This window comes from Phyllostomus hastatus, unplaced genomic scaffold (assembly GCF_019186645.2).
Source record: "Phyllostomus hastatus isolate PE091 unplaced genomic scaffold, TTU_PhHast_1.1 phas_contig_196, whole genome shotgun sequence".
Taxonomy (NCBI): Eukaryota; Metazoa; Chordata; class Mammalia; order Chiroptera; family Phyllostomidae; genus Phyllostomus; species Phyllostomus hastatus.
Genome location: NW_025333709.1, coordinates 6,147,491 through 6,168,004, shown reverse-complemented (window position 1 = coordinate 6,168,004; position 20,514 = coordinate 6,147,491). Strand labels below are relative to the sequence as shown.

Sequence of the window (20,514 nt, the reverse complement as noted above, 5' to 3'; positions counted from 1 at the left end):
TGAACTCAAGCAAAAGCTATAATTGGCGTCTCTAAGGTCACATGTCCATCCCTGGACCAATCGCTGTGGCAAGGAAGTCAGAGCCACATGATTGTCAGCCCCACCAGAAACACATGAGGAGAGAGAGGAGAGTTCCCAGAAGGAAGAAACACTCTCTGGCAGAGAATATAAAAAAAAGGAACAACTAAGCTACATGCTATTAAAGTGAATGAGGGAAAATAACTTTGAAAACTTGTTTTTTTTAAGTTATGTTTGCAGATCCCGTGTTCTTAAAAAGCATAAACCACTTCCAAAAAACCATTTCTTATCCCAGAATATTTTAACAGAAATCAAGTCATTAACCCAAAAGAGACAAAAGAGGAAACGAGAGCTTCTCACCAGGGACGGACTACAGAAGAGCTGGACCCGGCATTTTAAACAGATCACCTCACTGAAGCCTCAGCGCCCCCAGCAGGCGAGATGAGGAACCGGGTCCCACAAGATAAGACGCCTGCCCAAGATCCCAGAATTAGTAAGTGACAGGGCAGCTCTTGCACCCCAAGTCCAGTCTCTTATGAAAACACTACGTGGTTTCCTTATTGTGACCAGCTGGCTGTATTTCCACAACACAATTACATATATCCTCCCATTTGATCCTCACAACCACCAATGAGCAAAACAGGCAGGTATTTATTACAAGTATCCGAAATACTTTCTTGAGCTCAGTCCCTAGAGATAGAATTGTGGGCCCAGCCATTGGGAGAGGAGGACTTACAAGCATCCACAAGCAATTCCTGGTACCTCTGAACATCACACCAACCATTCGGGAAAGCGGACAGTGGAACTCCTGGCTCCTCACATCTATCTTCTGGTGGTGTCTTCCAGGGTGAAGCAGATGTTCCCTGGACAGTCTCTCTAACTCCCCTCTCTCTTCTCACAGAATCTACCTGGAGGTCGCCAAAGAGACTGAACCCACCTCGGGGCTATTTGCATCACTAAGCACACTAGCCCATCACGGTTGGGAGTATTCAAGCTGCCTGTAAAATCAAACTAATTGATCGACTTTACATAATGACACTTGGTGCTTAAATTTTGTTTCCAGTCACCAAGGGACAGATATTTCCTTTACCAAGGGTAATGGAAAGAATTTAGTCTTTGGAATCAAATAGATGGTGGTTTGAATCCTGTCTACGATGCAAGAGTTCCCAGCACATAGTAAGTGTATAGGTTAAGTTTTTTTCCTGCCCCACCTGGAAAGCTCAGTTCAAAGGTGATGGAAGAACCCTTGAACACGAAGCCAGAACATTTGTATTCCAGCGCTCGCTCGGCCGCTCATCTCTTCTGTGACCTTGTTAAGGTGATGCAGGCTCCATGCTCCTCATTTTCCTCATTCTTCAAATGAGAATGAGGCCAGTCTTACTCACTCCCAGACTATTGTGGGGGCTGAATAAATGAATGTTCATGAACGCACTGTGGAAAGTACAAAGAGCCGCCCAAATCTTAGGGATCGCAGTGGGCCGCAGCCCTCATCAATAATCCCTGGGACAGCCTTTAGGGAGCAAACATGCAGGCAGGAAGAATGCAAAGTGGCCGTTTCCCCTTGCAAGGTCACTGCCGTGCTCCAGGCATTGACAAGCCCGAAGAACATGGAGGTCAAATTCCAGGAAAATCCTTCATGCGACAGAAGATTTTTGTCAGCAGAGCTGAGCCGGGTGCCACGTCACAGACGGTTCCCTTTTGCACGGCGAACTTCCTGATCAACATTCTGAAGCCGTTTAGAAGAGTCATCACGCACTCTAGACTCCTGGAAGCCGAGACTCGGTAGATGACCTCCCGAGTCTGCACTGCAAACGCTCCGTTTTTCAGTCAAGGAAACTGAGGCCCGGGCCCTCAGCTAGTTGCAAATGCACTGTTTCTTTCTACTCTGCCAAAAATTTTTCTTGTGATATAAATTAGGAATGAGAAGTCCCCCAAATCCCAAAACACCTTAACTTAAGTAGCATCGTTACTGCACTGAGCCGTTCTACCTGAACCTCAGCAGGGGGTGAAGCTCCACAGGATTTGGAAATTGAGAGAAAAAAAAAAAAAAACTAGGGCAGGCTCTGGAAGCCTCAGAGACAGTGTAATTTACAAAATGAGGATGGCATCTGTGACACTTCGGATGCAAGTCACCGCAGACGGGCCCAACTCTTCATGAAATAACTGAAAGGAATGAATTGTTTCACATTACATGACAGCCTGCAAGGTTTCCATTAGAATCTGAAGTTGCCCTGTATAGCTAAAAGAGTCTGGGCTTTTCTGACACGACTAATTCCAGAGTTTGAACTTTCCTGTGGTAATTTGAATAGGACCCTGTGTGTTTCTTCCTCTAGGCTGGAAACAGGGTTTTGTCACAGAAGAGGTGCCGGAAGAATGAGGGGGGCCCTAGCGCGTGGGTCCCGTGACTCAGAGGAGGTGGGACCGCTCTTTTTCTTTACTCATTGGACCACTATGATCTTGTTACACTATTAAGAGACTTGTGTTCACCGGAACGAACAAACAGCCCACGGGGGGCACACCCATAACCGCACGTGCACACCCCCAATGTGAGCTTGGAGCTCAGGCCCTCTTTTCACCTGCAAAGCAAACACTTACAGCAGCTCCCCACCAGTCGGAGGGCTGGGGAATAATTGAAAATAATGCCCCAAGCTTTTATACACGAGGTCCCCTTCGATATCTTCTGTCATAGTTTCTGCTATGGCCCCCCCAAAAGATAAGCTCAAATCCTAACCCCCACTACCTTATAACCTGACCTTATTTGGAAATAAGGACTTTGCAGAAGTAGTAACTAGTGAAGACGAGATTAAACAGCAGTAGGGTGGGCCCTTAGTTCAGTATGAGGAGAGAAGAAAGACACAGACACACAAACACACACAGAAAATCACAGGTAACAACAGAGGCGGAGACTGGAATGATACTGCAGCTCGCCAAAGAAGGTCAAGATTGCCAGCAAGACCGGCCCCTTAGATAAAGGCATGGAGCACAATCCCTTCTCCAAAGCCCTCAGAGCCAGCACAGCCCTGCTGACCCCTTGACCTTGGACGTCCAGCCTCCAGAGCTGAGAAGGAATGAGTTTCTGGGGTTTTAAGCACTCAGTGTGGTGCTTTGTTATGGCAGCCCTAGAAAAAAGAATGCACCTTCAGACTCCAAGGGCAGCAAAGCAGGACTAGGAAAAGGACAAGGACACACCAAGAAAGGCGTGCAGAGCAACTGAGCCCGCACTCGGGGCCGCCCTCCCCGGCAGGCCGGGCAGCGGAACCCAGCTTTGAAAAATGGTCTCTCCTGCCGTGCGGCTGAGCGGAGCAGGAAGGCCACCTTTATTGCTGACCTGGCATCATAAAAATAATTAGCAAATTGCCACGGGGTACTTCGGGAAGGTGATTTGGGGGCTCTGCCGTTCAGCCTGAGGGAGCAGCGCCGGCCAGCCAGCCGGCCTCGAATGCAGCACCTTCCGAGGAAATGGCTGTTTACGAGCCAATGTGACTCTGAATTGTCCTCCCCGGCACAGAACACCTTTTCTGCACCAGGCACATCCATCCTCGGCTCACAGAGAACACCCTCGGGTGTGGGGCGAAGGTCATGTCCGTCCAAGTAAGTGCATGTGACAGCTCTGATCCAGTTCCAAAGCCAAAGGGCAGCCAGAGGGGGGTGGCCGGGGATCCGAAGGGAGCTTTCCGGAAAGCAGCCATCGTCCCCACAGTTCGCTGGGAAAGGGCAGAGGCCTTCAAAGTCGTGACTGCAGAGCTCCACAGGCCTGTGAGCATTGAGAAAAGGGAAAGTTTTAAGTGTCTTGCTTTTAACATGTATAGTAAGATGCCTCATCAAGCCCTAATCCTCAAAGCCTCTCATCCCCTCATTTAAGCCCAAGCATGCTTCATTTTATGTGTATATGGAAAGGATCATCTCAAGGATATCACTTTCTTTCTCATTTCCTATTATCCATTGAAAAGATAGATGCTGACCTTGACCATGGAAACGACAGGACGGGCAGGGTAAATGACTGTGCTGGCCACCATTTCCTGACCCCTTGACTTTCCAGACGCCACACTGCACTCTTCGTCTGTATTACGTCTTTTAATCCTCGTCCAACCCATGAGTCAGGGCCTGAATGACAGATGAGGGAACGGAGGCTCAGATGATTGACGTGAATAATCTGCCCGAAGTCCCACGACACAGAGCGGAGGGGCAGAGGTCTGTTTGCCACTGAGGTCTGGGCTACATGTACTGCCTTGTCTTTGCAATGGAAGAAAAAAAAAATCCAAACATTGGGTCCATGAGTAAGTCTCCATGGATGTCAGGGACACTCTCTCTCCTCTGTCCCCAGGGCAGGTCAGGATGTATAAACTGTAAAGTGTCACCCTCAGACAGTGAACAAGTTTCTCTTTTGCCCCCTCTGGCTAGGCTTGGCTTGTGCCTAGAAGACACGTGTTCTGCTTCAGGAGGAGTTTGATCAATGCTGCCTGGATGGGTGATCCCCCTCGGGCACGTCACACGAGTGAGCTATTGGTTTTTGTTTGTCTTTGTTAATATTGTGCTATTTTTTTATTTTTATTTATTTATTTAGATTGTATTTATTTATTTTTAGAGAGGGAAGGGAGGGAGAAAGAGAGAGAGAGAGAAACATCAATGTGTGGTTGCTGGGGGCCGTGGTCTGCAACCCAGGCATGTGCCCTGACGTGGAATCGAACCTGCGACACTTTGGTTCAAAGCCCGTGCTCAATCCACTGAGCTACGCCAGCCAGGGCCCAAGCTATTGGGTTTAACACCAGACTGGCAGTGACAGTTGGAGAAGGAAGTGGTTCCCTGCCCAGAGCAGGGACAGAGAGCACAGGAAGTCTCCAGGCAAACATGGCAGTTAAATCAGCACACTCCCAGTACAGAACCATTGTTTTCTCCCCCGTGACAGTCTCTGAACCATGGCGGGGAAATTAATTGACTTCTTTGAGCAACAGAAGAGCAACTCGCTTAGGATTGTTTGATAGCTCCCTTCACCCTCCCCTGTGGGACAAATGAAATCTCACTCACCTGCTTTTAAATAAAAAATGGGGAACCGCATTCAATAAGTTCCGCAAACGAATAAACAAATCATGGTACAGCCATAGAGGTATAGTATAACCTCAATAAAGGTCATATTTCAAGAATATCTAGTTGAGATAAGACAGAAATTAATGAGACAATGTGAACAAGAGAAGGTTCAGCATTAAAAACAAAGATTCCAATGTGCTTCTAAAATAGAATCTTATTTCTTTAAAATAGATGTATTTTAGCCCTGGCTGGCATAGCTCAGTGGATTGAGTGCGGGCTGTGAACCAAAGTGTCACAGGTTCGATTCCCAGTCAGGGCACATGCCTGGGTTGCAGGCCATGGCCCCCAGCAACCGCACATTGATGTTTCTCTCTCTCTCTCTATCTCCCTCCCTTCCCTCTCTAAAAAATAAATAAATAAATAAAAATTAAAATAGATGTATTTTTGTTTATTTGAATTTCTGTTTATGTGAAGAGGCTGGGAAGAAACACATACCCAAATTGTTAAGAGTGGTTATCTCTGGGTGAAGTGATAGTAACGGGGGGATGGTTATGATACCACATAGGGGTCACCAGGCAAACAAAATAGTTGATTTGATTTTTTTTCTTTAGCATTTTCTGTATTTTTAAACAGATTTTACAAGGGCCATCAAATATGTGACAACAAGAAAAATAATCAATACTTTTCCATACTTCTGGCAAACACTGAGTGAGAGTATTGAGCAGCCAATCGCAAGAGCCGAGTTCCTGCCCTGACCCTGCGTCAGGCCCCAGCCTAGGCCCCGGGTCGCTCCTCTCCGGGACACAGAGGCCGCTCTTCATTTCCAGGGCTCAGCGCTCCCACTGCACGTCGTGCCCAGTCAGCGCACGCGGGAGAGCGGGAGACGAGTGGACGCCCTGAAAGGAGCAGGAGACACAGAGGAGTCAGGCGGAGAAGGAGAAGGAGAAAGCTCCGAGGTGAGGGATACGGATGAAGCAGATGGAAACTCAGAAGACTGCCAAGATGCAGGTTCTTCAGTCACCACCTGCCATTCATCGGGCCCTGAGTTTAAAAGTCATGGTCGTTTGGAACTTTGATTACTCACAGATCATCATCTGCTTGAATTATTACACTTCCAAACATCTCGCCGAGTGGCTTCACCCCACAGGCCCACCAGGGTGGAAATGAACCTCTGTGCTCAAGCAGGTGTGACGGGAGGAATGTGACGAACGCAAACCGAAATGTAGATCTAGTAAGTGCCTGGGGCTGGGAATGCATCACCCTTGAAATGAAGCAATTATCTGCCCGCTGTACCTTTAACCTTGGGTTTGTGTGGAAAACAACTCAGTTAAAGATAATACTGATTAACTCCATTCCACCAAAACACTCGTAGGTCTTTTGCCTGCAGCCCCCTGGGCACTAGTGCCTCGGGGACCAGAACTTGCTCTTGTCTGAGGGCTGCCAGGGAGCCCAAGAGAGGAAGTCCGCTAATAAAACTGACATCTCCATTTGCTGTCTCCGTTGTATCCTTCCGAGCATCCGGCTGCTCACAACACAGAAGACACCCAATAAATACCTTAAGTCGGGGATGATCATACTGTTTCAAGACCACAGAGCTTCTGGGAAAACCAGAGGCCATCAAAATCAGGAACAGGGTGTGGCACATGCTCAGGGATAAGCCACAGAATGCCTGGACCACGGCACTATCAGAAAAAACTCTTCGGTTCCTTACAAGCACTCACGACTTTGGGGTCCACAGTCATCCACAGCCCTGAGGTCGGCGGGAAAGCACACATCTTCCACGTTTACAGAAGCCACACAGATTTCAATGTTGTATTCAGGGAGACTGAAGGTGGAATCCCTTCCTGATAAGATTTTGCTCATTTCTGAGAGAGGAACTGAGTGAAATGCTTGAGAAAGCAAGCTCTGGGGCCAAATGGTTTGGGTTCAACTTCTAACATTGGTATGTACTTAACCTCTCTGTGCCTCAGTTTTCTCATCTGGTAAATGGGGGGATGACTATAGTACCACATAGGATCATCAGGCAAATAAAATAATTATGTCCCAGAAATTGTTTTAAGGAAATGGAGGAATTACCAATCCTTATTTGCTTATAGATGTGCTTATAACTTATCTCTCTACCTAATTCCTATGAATTTGAAGAAACTCACAGTAAAGGCAGGTATATACCTTGTGGGCTAATCAGTGCCTTCATTATTCCCATTAGAAAATATCTGAAATGTTGTATACATAAAAGTAATATAATGTATATGTCAATTATATTTCAATGAGAAAAAAAGAAAGTAGGGGAGGAGAAAGAAGAGAGAAAGAAAGAAAGAAGGAAAGAAAGAAAGAAAGAAAGAAAGAAAGGAAAGAAAGAAAGAAAGAAAGAAAGAAAGGAGGGAAGAAAGAAAGAAAGAAAGAAAGAGAGAGAGAGAGAGAGGGAGGGAGGGAGGGAGGGAGGGAGGGAAGGGGAGGGGAAGGGGGAGGGGAGGGGGAGGGGAGGGGGAGGGGGAGGGAGGGAGGGGGAGGGGAGGGGGAGGGGAGGGGAGGGGGAGGGGAGGGGAGGGGAGGTGCACCAAAGATGAAAGCACCTGCACTTTACAGCATGTACTGACATGTGCTATCTGGTGTTTTTCTTTTTAAGAATAAAAAGCATCCAGCCTAAAACAGGTGAAGGAATGAGACAGCCTGCAATGGAGGAGATGGCATCCCTGTGGGTCCCGTCGTCCCCTCCCTCTCTGCCCTTCCCTGTCACCTGACCACTGGACCCCAAGCCCTAGAACCACTTCTGTCCTCAAGGAAGGGAGAGGGGGTTAAAGGAGCCAGAATTCAGCAGTCTGTGGCTTTCATTCACAGTTCAAACCCTGACGGCAGCACCCCTCCCACAAAACCCCCGAGGACACACCCTGACCCAGACCACCCCCGACACTGGTCAACACTCGCTTGCCCTGCCCCCATTCTCTCTGGCTTCAGTCACCTTCTCCTGGACTGGGTGTCCACCTTTGCCTGCCCCCTTCAGACTAGCACTTCAGTCCCACTCTCTGTTTGGCCTTTTCAAGCCAGCTTTACCTCTGGAAGCTTCTAGAAGGAATAGAACTTGATCTCCAGATCCGATGTGTCTGAACATCCCCAACACCACCATAGTCACTGCTTTCCCCACTAGAGACATTTCCTGGTGGTCCTGAGTGTCCAGCCCCATCCTCCATCCTTCAGAGATTTAGGGCAAGAGTGGTTAGTAAAGATTGGGCACGTGGGCCTCCAGGTCACCCTACTGCATCCGCAGCGGACACCACTAATCAACGATGATTCTCCTCTCTGGGCACAGATGAGGGCTGGCAATCCTCATAAGCCAAGTCTCCATTCGTGATTCATGGGTAAGAGAAATAGCCCCACATGGGGCTCCAAGTTCACCGAGGGACTTAACTGACTTTGTACTTGGTCAGAGAAGCTGAAGGCAGAGATGATGCCTATACTCTAGCCAGTCTATCTGCTACTCAGAGATGGCCGGTGCCATCCACTGCGTTAAGTGCATACATTTGGACTCCAACTCCAAGCAAGAGGTCTGGTTTGTGATCCTGAAGTCCCCACTGTGCAGAGTCTGATCTGCCCCACTGCCCAATTCATGTTTTGCCACCAGCACACCAGGACAGTGTCAGAATAATTCTTTTTCTTTTAAAAAATTATGTTCTTTTCATTCATGTATGGACCTCAGTAAAATGTACCCATTTAGGTGTTCGGTGTCATGAGTCTTGCCAATTGCACACCTCTGTGTAACCACCGCCCAAAACAAGGCACAAACATTTTTCATCCCCTCTGAAGTCACCTTTCTGGTGGAATATTTCTCATCACGGTGAAAAACCAACAAAAATGTGTCTGTTTCCTCTATGCAGACAGGGTCAGATACCTAGCTGACTTGATGAACTACACTCTTGCAAGAGACTATTCCAACTCTAGCCATAACCTTAAATAGCACCTTGTAATATTCTCTCTAAAACAAAGAAAACTCTATCCTGTTCCTGTCTCTGAACTATTGAATTATTTATTTATTTATTTATTTACTTACTTACTTACTTACTTACTTATTTTTAGACAGAAGGGAAGGGAGGGAGAAAGAGAGGGAAGGAAACATCAATGTGTGGTTGCCTCTCGTGTGCCCCCCACTGGGAACCTGGCCCATAACCCAGACATGTGCCCTGACTGGGAATAGAACCAGCAACCCTTTGGTTCATGGGTCATCACTCAATCCACTGAGCCACACCAGCCAGGGCTGAACTATTGAGTTTTGTCTCTCCAGGCTTGACCTTCTAAAGGTTTTTTATGTTTCCTTATATCCTGGTTCCTCCACTTATTTATCGAAGTACCAGTTTTTCAGAATAAATTGTAGAATTCCCTTTGTAACCTCTGCAGCAATCTTACGTATTAGGATCTGGTGGGAGGGCTGTAAACTCAGGAGACTTTGAGTAGGTACAGTGCGTGGGACCTGCTGTAATATTTTTTGTGTCTCGCTCCCTGTAATACCACACATTATTAGAGTCTGTGACTTAAAATCCATCTGCTTCTCAACCTGTGAGATATGTGATACGCTCCGCACAACCCTTTCGCCCTACTCCAAATTCTGATCAAATTCATCAAGCCCAAACAAAAGAGAAGTGTTTGTTAGAAAGGCGACAAAGACTTATGAGCTAGCCCCCATTATTAATAAGGCAGAGTCATTTTCCCAAGTGATGAAGGGTGTGCCAGGTTCTGTTGTTCTAGATATTTGTCAGACTCTGTGCCCGAGCTGGTTAAAAATAAACCAGTTGCAGGTATTTCTGGGTATTAGCCAGCAGTGACCCTGACAGCACAGATGGGAAAGGCATCCACCCTGAGTCACCTACAAGGAGACAGACTTGGACTACAGCGCGGAGGGAAGCACTGGGAGGTCTGCGGCTCCGCCGTCACATTACGATGGCATTACACAGCCCTTCCTTGCTCCCTGCCCGGGTCATTTCAACAGCCTCCTACCTGGTCCCTTGTCGCTGGTCTCACCCACCTTCATCCTCCGTACCACGGGCAATGTGATCTTTCTCCATCATTCTCTGATCAAAGGGCCTCCAGTGTAACTAACTCAGCAACGGCCTCCCCACTCCCCAAGGTGCTGTCTACAGATCTCCGTAGACTGGTTTACCTCCCCCTGCCTCCTCTGCCCACTCCTCCTTATACACCCAAGGGGTCCCTCCTGCCACCTGTGGGCCACGCCCAGGGCAGCTGACGTTCGCCATTCTCACAGACCCCCTTTCCTTTGCAGCTGCCTCTTCCTCCTCTCTCTCTGTCTCGTCCATTCTGCATCTTCGTGAATTCACTTAGATGTCATTTCCTCCGAAACCCTTCCCGCATCGTTCTGAATAGCTTGTGTCTCCTCCTCTGCACCCTGGAACCCCTGCCATAGCCTCTTCAGTGCTTCTGGACGCCCACCTCTAGGGGCACCACTTACACTGGACACAGTAAGAGTGGGTCCCAGGGGCTGTGCAACATGGCGGCGCTGAGCCATTGCACCTGAGTCGCTTGCTGACCCCTCCGCCTCCCACCCCTACCCCACCTTCCCCATAGCATACCTCCCCCTGAGAGCCCTGGCCGCAGCTCCTTTACAGAGCCTCTCTCCCCTGCCTGTGAGTCCTCAGGCTCTCTTCTGGATCTGCCCATCTTTTTGAACTTGTTTACTCCATACAACTGTCCTCTTCTGCAGATCTTACGCTTGGGGAGTTGCAAGTATTCATTTCCCTACTAGTTCTCACGGTCAACTTCACCTGGGTCAGTGTCACTGATTTCCATTGGGGGCAGAGTGGAAATCTGGGTGCAGCACCCCAATTCCCAAAACCCCACCCTGGCCAGAGCCCCAGGCCTCCATTCCGTATCCAGAATTCAGCCGCATGAGAGGAAGACTTCGGGGTCCTCTTACCTCTCCAGCCTCAGCAGCAGCTCCTTGCAAACGAGGGTCACCCCTTCTATTCCTGTCTCCCAAAAGTGGCTAAAACACAAGGTGCACAAAGTAAATAACTCATTTAATGGTTTTAGGGGAATATATTTGTAAGTTGATGAATAATTTGGAGCTAAGAAACATTACTTATCTTTAGCTGAGAGACATGCATTCTTCAAACAACAAACAAAAATAAAACCCAAACTTTTTGGAACATAAAGAATCCGTGAGCTATTTTGTTGATTTTATTATTATACATTTTCTGTAAACCTGAGAAGACTTGCTAACGGAAAACCTGGAACAATGAATTACATAAATGCCCACATGGGTACCTCTAACCAGTAAGACAATCTTCCTGACTGGGAGCCCCCCGCCCCACTAGCGAATCAGATTCATTTTCCTTAGGTTGAGTTTTGTAGATACTCAATTTGTCCCCAAAGGCACAAAGAGAGTACAGTTTCCCAAAGTCATATATGACAAGCCGGTGGGCCATGGGAGAGGGGACGATGGGAACAGGGGGTAGACAGAGGCTGGGTGGCATTTTCTGAATGCAGAAGACACCATGCTCTGCTGGCGACCTTGGTCCTGCCGCGACCTTGAGTTCGCAGCTTTCTGGGACAGCCCATAGCCCTAGAGAATCAATCTGCCTGAGTTTTTCTTCATTTAAAAAAAAATCAACTTTCTCTTGTTAAACCTCTACTGGTCGAGTGACATAATGTGTCTCTCCCTCCAGAGTTCACGCACGGCCAGGTAATCACAGGTGGCTGAGATGTCTGCTGTGCGTCTTTGTTCGGTCAGGTTTCAGATCATATTCTGTTCTCAATCTTTCATCATAAATCAGCTTTTCTGGCCTCTTAATCACTCTTGTTGCCATGTTCTAAACAGGGTCCCGGGCCATAAATCAATTAGGAAGCATCTGTAAAGTGCTTTAAAGAAATAAAAAGTGTGGGTAAGTGCCGCCCCTTAAGGAAACAGGGCAGCCCACTTCAAAGTGAATCCGGCGTTCGAGGCGCAACCTCCGCGTGCACGCGGCTCGTTTCTAATAAATTTCACAGGAATCTCACGGAGGTGGATTGATTTATTTTCCCCTTTGATATTTCTCTTATTTCTTTGAAGCAAAACCAAATCATATTTCTTTGAGATATTTGTTTTGGGTTGAAGGATAAGGACAACCTTATTTTTTTCCAGCAAGAGATTGTATTTGGATGTGAGAACTTTCTGAAAGCTAACGAAGAAAACAAAGAAATGATCTACAAGAGAAGGCTGTGGGGAGATCGCTGATGGAGGCCTCCAAGGACATAAGCCAACAAGCAAAAGGAGAATGCTCTTGAACTAAGACCAGGGATAACCCATCGGCTTCCAATTAAATTGAATGCTGATCAATGCTGATCAATTGAAAGCAGCTGCCTGTAAAGTCGGTTTTCAAAGAATGCGGAGGTCACATCCAGCACAGAAGCATCATGATCAATAAGCTATGTCCTCCCCGAGCGTGCAGGAGGCAGGAGAGGCATGCGCATTGCCCATCTGCCGTGAGACATTAGACAACCTGAAGGCAAGACCCACAGGTAATGATCTGACCCAAGACAGGCATTCTCCTCCGAAAGATTTTGATTCCAGATTTTGATCAAACAACCTCACAGCATGCTTCACATTCCATAGGGGACATGTGGCCTATCCACTGACATAAACTGCATGACTATAATGTGTAGAGATCTGTGGTGAGCTCTTGGAGGTGGCGATAAAATACATTACACTTGTATCACACCTTTAGTTTACAAACATTGACTTCTATGCTTTCTTATTTTATACTCATTTTATTTTCAACAAGTATGTCTTATGCCTGCTGAAGGCCAGGTGGTATACTACGAGCCGGATGTAACTGGTAAATTAAAAATAAAATGTAGCCCCAGTCTCTTTAGAGTTTATATCCCCATGGAAAATAGAAAGGGAGAAGGGGTATGTATGAACTTCAACTTGAAGATGAGGTCACTGATGCCCAAATGACATAGGTAACTCATCCATGAAAAAAAAGGATTAAATATGGAGAAATGGGACTTTAGCCAAAGGCTGCCAGTATAGTGTCTCTCTGTTTTGTCCTGGGCTCCTTGTCCATTTTCCATGTCAGCCCTGACCCCAGAGCTGGCAGCCTCCTGGTCCCACTGCCCTGGTGACACTGAGAACCACTTACCTCCTGGACAAGGACAATCTTCTGGAGCTCCACCCGATGCCATGAGGCTTCCCCAGTGATGCCCTTAACCCCACAGACCCCCAGTGGCTCCTTCAGAAAACCGTACCCTGGGTCTGGAACGGACAGGGGGTGTCACAAGCAAGGTGGAGTCAAGTCAGACTTCAGACAGAAGATAAGGCCCAAGATGCAGAGGACAGGGAAAGGCATTGTGAGTGGAGAGGGTGAGAGAGTGGAGAAAATCTGCCATGAGCTATGTGTGAAGGAAGAAAATCATAAAACAAATATGTGACTTCAGGGAACAATGAGTAGACAGGCCTGGTTCAACCAAAGGAAAAAAAAACAAACTATTTATTTAGTGCCACAGGCACTGAAAAATTATACCATCTAGTTTTCACACCAACTCCATGGGCCTGGAAGGAAGGCCTCTTCCCTCCTCACAGGCAGGGCAACGAGCACCCATTGCTGTTGCCTAACTTGCCCGAGGTTTTGGACCAGCATGCGAGCGGCAGAGCCAGGATTCATCCCAGGTTATCTCCATCCCCATATCTGGAGTTCTCTCCGCTCAAAGCGTGTGTGGTAACGTGTGCAAGGTGTGCAGGGCATTAGACTCGCGGAAACTATGAAAGCAGCCATCAGCGTTGGGCCGGAGAGAAGAAAGACAGACTGCCAATTTGACAATGTTGTTGTTACCTATATCCCATCTGATGTGTGATGTGTTTGAGGAAAGATGGGAGCAACTCTTTATCAACCAATTCAAGCATTTTGTCATCCACAAAGAGGAATCCCTAACTATTTCTACTCTGAGGAGGGCTCAAAAAATGTGTAAATTTGTAAAATTTTGGTTTTAGCACCTAGAGAGGGGGATTCCTCATAGGCTGTCTGTTCTCTCCTGCTTCCTTTTCTCTGTGGCCATTGCTCTTCCTGGCCTTTTGCCTCTTGCTGAAGAGGCAGCCGCTTGGCTTCTCAGTACTGACCCCTGGCCCCGTCCTTCCTACAGAAATCCAATTTCGCTCACTCGCATCCACCCCGCTCTGTAATGCCACGAGCATCAGAGGAAGCAAGAGTTACCCCCAACCTCTACAGGTGACTACTGCTTAATCCAAGCCAGTCGCAGTGGTCCCATTCCCCAGTGTGGACTGGGGCATGTGAAATAGTTGGGTCAATGTGACATGAGGATGAGTCCACCAGGAAACTTCTGGGTGATACAAGGAAGACATGGCCTCTGCCTCCTCTGGACGATTTTCTGTCCGTGGTGCCTGGAACTGCGGCAGCTATGGAGCAAACCTAAGGGGGCTGGGCTCAGGACAGATCACCTTCACCCATTTAACAGCGTTGCTCTCATCCCCTCTTGTCTGACATGTGACACCTGGGCGGGAAGACAGTTCGTTGTGCCGTTTCACTGTGCATGGCAGAGGGTTTCTTTGTGGGGTTCTGAAAATGAAGTATGGGCCTTGGGGGAATAGGAAAAAAAAAGGAAACAACATTATAAGAAGGATCACCTTAGTTATTAAATGGGTGTCATATAATGTCCTTTGAGAGGAAGGAAAAAATGAAAATTGACACATTTGTTGATTCCTTATGCCTCTCGACTGCACCACCACTCAGAAACCAGCCCCCAGGGAAGCCCATCGCTTCCACAGCGTGAACGGGGGCCCAAGGGGAACGAGTCGGGACACAGCGGACAGCTGGCGTGTGCATATGTGTTGATTTTGTGCAGGCTCCTCACTGTACAGCAGGGGTCAGCACACTGCAGCCCTGGGGCGATATCCGGCCTGCTGCCTGTTTTGGTAAATAAAGTTTTGTTGGAACGCAGCCAACTCCCCTTGTTTACATATTGTCCGCGGCTGCCTTTTTGCGAAAATGTCAGTGCTGAGTAATTACAGCAGAGACTTCATGGCTCAGGAAGCCGAGAACGTTTTCTCTCTGGCCCTTTTCAGAAAGGCTGCTCCCCCCTGATTTAGCAAGAAGAGAACCAAACAGATAGGCTGAATGCACACAGGTGCACGGGCCACACCCCACAGAAAAATGACCCACGTGAACCCATTTGAATCCTGACCCACAATCTAGAGCAACAGGCCCATGTACCCAATCCATTATGTACAGTAACCTGCTCAGGGAGCCAACCTGCTCCCGATACGACCAACCTGTAGGAAGTCAGACCACTCTCTAACAACAGGTCCAAGAAGCCAAATATTGACTCCTGTAGTAATTGGCCCCAAACAAGCAGGACTTGATTAATAACTGACAGCTTTCCTAATTCTTGTCCCCATTTCCACATTAGGACCCAACAGAGTTAGTCAGCTCTCTACCGCTAACCTATCGCCTAGGGTGCCCCACTTCCAGCTGCCCCTCGACAGCTTTCTCATGTGAACAGCCTCCAGGGAGGGCTCACCGGAAGCCTCTTCCACGAGAAAACTCCCCCGCTCCCCTGCCCGCCTCTCATCTCTGTCAGACGCGGGTGATGGTGGCTGACGCCTTCGCTATACACCTAGTTCAGAAAAACTAGCCTTTGCTTTTCTCGTTGAATTGATCTCCATTTATTGCCATAGACTTTAATGGATCTGAGTCCTGCTGCTGGATCTACCGCTCATTCCAAATGTGACATGAAATAACTCAACTACTTTTTAAAAAATGAAAGAGGCAGGGTTCCTACCCACCACAGTTGAAGGGCAACGTATACTTTAAGGGTACGATTATTGTTACACCAGCATTGCACAAGCATTGCACCAGCATCATGTGCAAAGGACAGAGGAGCTCTGAGGAGGGAGCAACAGCTTGGACCGGGTCGTGCCTCTAGTTCTTGTCCGGCATTGATTGATTTTGATAACCATTGTTATCTTTGACCACTATTGATATAGTCACTAGGAAAATATATTTCCCCTGAATGCACAAAGTTCTTCCTTTCCCAGGAAAACCATAAGCCACTCATTTCGAAATATGGAGGAGTCATTTGTTTGAAAATCCAATTTCACAAACAGCACATTTGTTAAAGTAATATTTTAGTAGATCTTGATTCGAACCCACTTTTCTAAAGTTTCCTTTAGCGGCATCATTTGAGTTTGTCCAAAGCGCTGTCTCGTTTGCTTCATGGATGTCTAGCAATTTCCACAAATGATACAGTTTTGAATATCTTGAGTATGTTTCTTCTTTTGTAGCACACATACTTGATTTATGGTGTACAGAACAAAACAGCAGTTGTGCAGAATTTTACTGAGATCTCACTGAACGCCTTAAGTAATTTTATCATCGTTTTTGCCCATGAGCATTCTACAGATGTCTTTATGGGGGGCCCAAACATGTTCATTGTTAAAATAGCCTCTTAAAGCTACAGTTTCCTTTCATTAAAAAAGCAGTATATAAATATTTGTTCAGATTTTTAGCTTTAATCCAAATGTTACAACACATACAAGCAAAGCCCATATTGTAAAATCCCTGATATTCCAGATTCTCCTGCTAAATGCATTGAAAGGTACACTGGACAGTGTCGGGAGTTGTGATTTCCGGCCTGAAATCTACCCCTCACTGTCTGAGCAAGCTCCAGAAAATAACATCATGTCTCTGGATCCCTATTTCCTCTCTTGTAGGCTACCACTAAGGTTCACTTGAGCTCCATGGATTTTAAGTACTAATGGAAAATGACATTTTTGCCCTGGCTGGCGTAGCTCAGTGAATTGAGCACGGGCTGTGAACCAAAGTGTCGCAGGTTCGATTCCCAGCCAGGGCACATGCCTGGGTTGCAGGCCATGACCCCCAGCAACTGCACATTGATATTTCTCTCTCCTCTCTCTCTCTTTCTCCCTCCCTTCCCTCTCTAAAAATGGATAAATAAACTCTTTTTAAAAAACTCTAAAAAAATTCTACATAATTTTTTAAAAAAAAGAAAAGAAAATGACATTTTCCAGATGCTCAACTGAATGGCTCCATCCTGGAAGAAGCCTAAACTCATGAAACTTCAACTAGTTGCCCTCAAGGGGCATCGGGTTCAAAGTGGAACCTAGAAGAGTCCTCTGCAGGCGGCAGTCCTGGTGAGCATCGTTTAACAACCCTCTGTTAGCATCCTCGGCAAGGACTAGGATGAGAAATGTTCAGTGAGAGGAAAACCTTGACTCAGCCATTCATGGACCAAGGGCCGAGCTAAATTCTGGGGATCTGAGGGCGAGTGACATACAGCCTCTCCCGATGCCTACAGCAAGGAAGGAAATAAACCGTTTGCAAGTACATGGAGACGATGCACTTGACTTTGATCCCACTGTATGACCCACTTGGAAAAGAAATGGTGTATTCTTATTATCATCCTAAGTAGTATGGCAGTCCCCAGAAATAAGTCTGGAACCACCCCTTCTGGGTTCAGATCCCCACTCTGCCACTTACTAATTCTGCTGCCTGGTGCCTTACCTGAGTGCCCTGTGCCTCGGGCATTTTCTTATCTGTAAAGCAGGGATGAAAGTTACCCCTACCTCACGGAGCTTCCCGAGGACTCATGAGTCAATGTATGCAAAACACTGCACATGGTGCCCAACAAACTGTGAGTGCTCTCTAACTATTGGTGATTATTAGTTCTCATTTTACAGAGCAGTCAAGGGTGCCCAACCAAAGCATGTGGCCCAGAATGGCTACGAATGTGGCCCAACACAAAATCATAAATTTACTTAAAACCTTATTTTTTTTTGTTAATTAGTGTTTGCATATTTAATGTGTGGCCCAAGACAACTTTTCTTCTTCCAGTGCTACCCAGAGATGCCAAAAGGTTGGACACCTCCAGACAGTGTACATACATGGTGTCGTTTAACTATCACTGAAGCAGGTTCCGTAATTCTGATTTTATAAAAAAGGTGAGACCATGACTCACACGAGTCAGTCTGACCCTACTGTCAGGACTCAAATGTATAACATTTGGGGATGATGAAGATGATGTATACCCCTGCTATAACCATGACAGGCTGCTATTTATTTCACATTACAATTCACAGTAATAAACCTCTTAAGATACAGTTATTTGAGAACTATAGTTTCAAAATACAAGTGATGCAAATATTTTCGTTTTCCACAAGAGGACCGACAAAACACTGAAATCGTTCATCTAATAATATAAACAATCTAAATGAATGATAATGAAACAAAGCAAGCTGCCATATATATTTAACAAGCACGTGAGAAGCACAGCCAACAGACAGCCCTGACGATACCTGATAACTAATCATCCTTCCGGAGTCCAGTGGGAGCGCCTCCTGAACACCCAGGCCAGCCTTCTACAAACTCCGGTACTGGCTAGTTTCAATTTCTAAGGGCTAAAGTTTAATATTCCATAATGACTCTCTTAAAGGGTAAAAATACTGGCATTCACTTGTAGAAATCAAAAGAGGAAAAGTGGAGGAGGGAGAGAGGAAGGGAGGGAGGAAGAGAAGGAAAAACCTATGGAATTTTGCGTTATCTGCCAACAAGAAATAAACAAAAGATATTCTCCAAATTTTCTTTCCTCTTTCCTCTTAAAGTCTAGGGTACAATCCTGACTATGTTTGTCTTTTCTTCTCGTTGGAGTGCATGAATTCCCTGAGGCCATGGTCACCCCAAAAGGAGAAATCCCAGCTGGCTTTATCTTAAGATTCCATCATGTCCACTACACCAACCAATTAGCAATTCATCATTAAGTCCAGAGTGGAAATTCCTTAGTCACTACCCACTGTGACATGAAATTACCCATTAAGCAAGGCAAAAACATGTCAAACTTCCCCACCCCCAGCCAAATAAAGCTTGCAGCCAGTACCTGGAGAGGTGATCTGAGCTTCTATTTTGACAACACCCTACCTCAGAGCCAGTCTGTGACCTGGGCAAGAAAGACACCAGGCTACTTTCTGGGGGATTCACGTGGCTCTTGCTACCCCTTTCAGGGCGGCACTGCCGTGCACCTACGTTTACGGCCTCACCTTATGCTCTGTTGACCTGTTTGCTGTCTCAGGCTGTCCAATTTCCATGAGGAGCATGTCTGTCTCTTTATTTTTTTAAAGATTTTATTTATTTATTTTTAGAGAGGGAAGGGAGGGAGAAAGAGAGAGAGAGAGGAAAAAAAACATCAATGTTCAGTTGCTGGGGGTCATGGCCTGCAACCCAGGCATGTACCCTGACTGGGAATCGAACCTGCAACACTTTGGTTCGCAGCCCGCACTCAATCCACTGAGCTACGCCAGCCAGGGCTGTCTCTTTATTTTTTTTAATACTGATTAGCCCCACACGTAATGGGTATACTACCTTCATGTTAGCATGTCCCAATATTTTTTTTAAATCAGAGTTTATTTTTATTTTTTTAAAGATTTTATTTATTTATTTTTAGAGAGGGAAGGGAGGGAGAAAGAGAGAGAGAGAGAGAAACATCAATGTGCGGTTGCTAGGGGCTGTGGCCTGTAACCCAGGCATGTGCCCTGACTGGGAATGGAACCTGCGACACTTTGGTTCACAGCCCGCGCTCAGTTCTCTGAGCTATGCCAGCCAGGCGTTGCATGTCCCAATATTGAATTCCATCCCAAGTCCTGGTGATTCTAGAATATCTCATCTACCACTGCTGTCACTAGTTTCTTTCATTTCTCATAATCTGCTCATTTGTATAGAGATTCTGAGAACACAATTCCCATCCTTCTCTACAATTATTCTTTCCTGTAAATCCCCAGGCACATTCTGCACCTTGATTTTTCTCTCTGAGTCGTATTTAGCATCTGTCATTCAGAGCAATTCTTGTCATGAGTATTTCTCCATTCTAATCTCTATTAGTTTCCTAGGGCTGCCTTAACAAAGTTCCACAAGCCTGGTGGCTTTGAGTGACAGAAGGGCACTGGCTCACCGTTCTAGAAGTACAAAGTCCAGACGTCCGCAAGGCTGGTTTCTTCCGCAGGCTCTGAAGGACAACCCGGTCCAGGCCTCTCTCCCGCTCCCGGCGGCTTCCCACAATCCATGGTGTCCCTTGGATTTAGGGACAGCACGCTGACTCTGCCTCCATCTTCATGCAGCCACCTTTACCCTCTGTGTTTCTGTGTCACCCCATGACCTCGGTATAAGGACACCAGTCATTGGATTTAGGGCTGTCCTAACTCAGTGTGGCCTCATCTTAGCTAATACTTCCACAAAGATCCAATTTCCAAACAAAGTCACATTCACGGGTGCCAGAGTTAAAACATCAGTGTACCTTTTTGAGGATACACAATTCAATGCACATTTATATTCACTTTGGATCCCCGTGGTTCAGTCGGCTGGACTGCAGAACAAATAACCTGTTCTTCGCTCTCAGCGGCGGAGCCCGCCCATGAAGCCATTACCATCCCCTCCTTAGCTCATTAGGTGCCAATCCCATTACTCA

General features: G+C 46.8%; 1 long non-coding RNA gene across 1 annotated transcript; it reads right to left on the bottom strand.

Moving 5' to 3' along the window:
* Positions 1–997: 997 nt before the first annotated feature.
* Positions 998–20,173, bottom strand: LOC123815827. The gene is made up of 5 exons (XR_006785176.1): positions 20,002–20,173; positions 10,964–11,032; positions 5,736–5,939; positions 3,981–4,122; positions 998–3,772 (listed from the first exon to the last, which is right to left on the bottom strand). It is a non-coding gene; the product is annotated as an uncharacterized LOC123815827 (long non-coding RNA).
* Between the last annotated feature and the right edge of the window lie 341 nt (positions 20,174–20,514).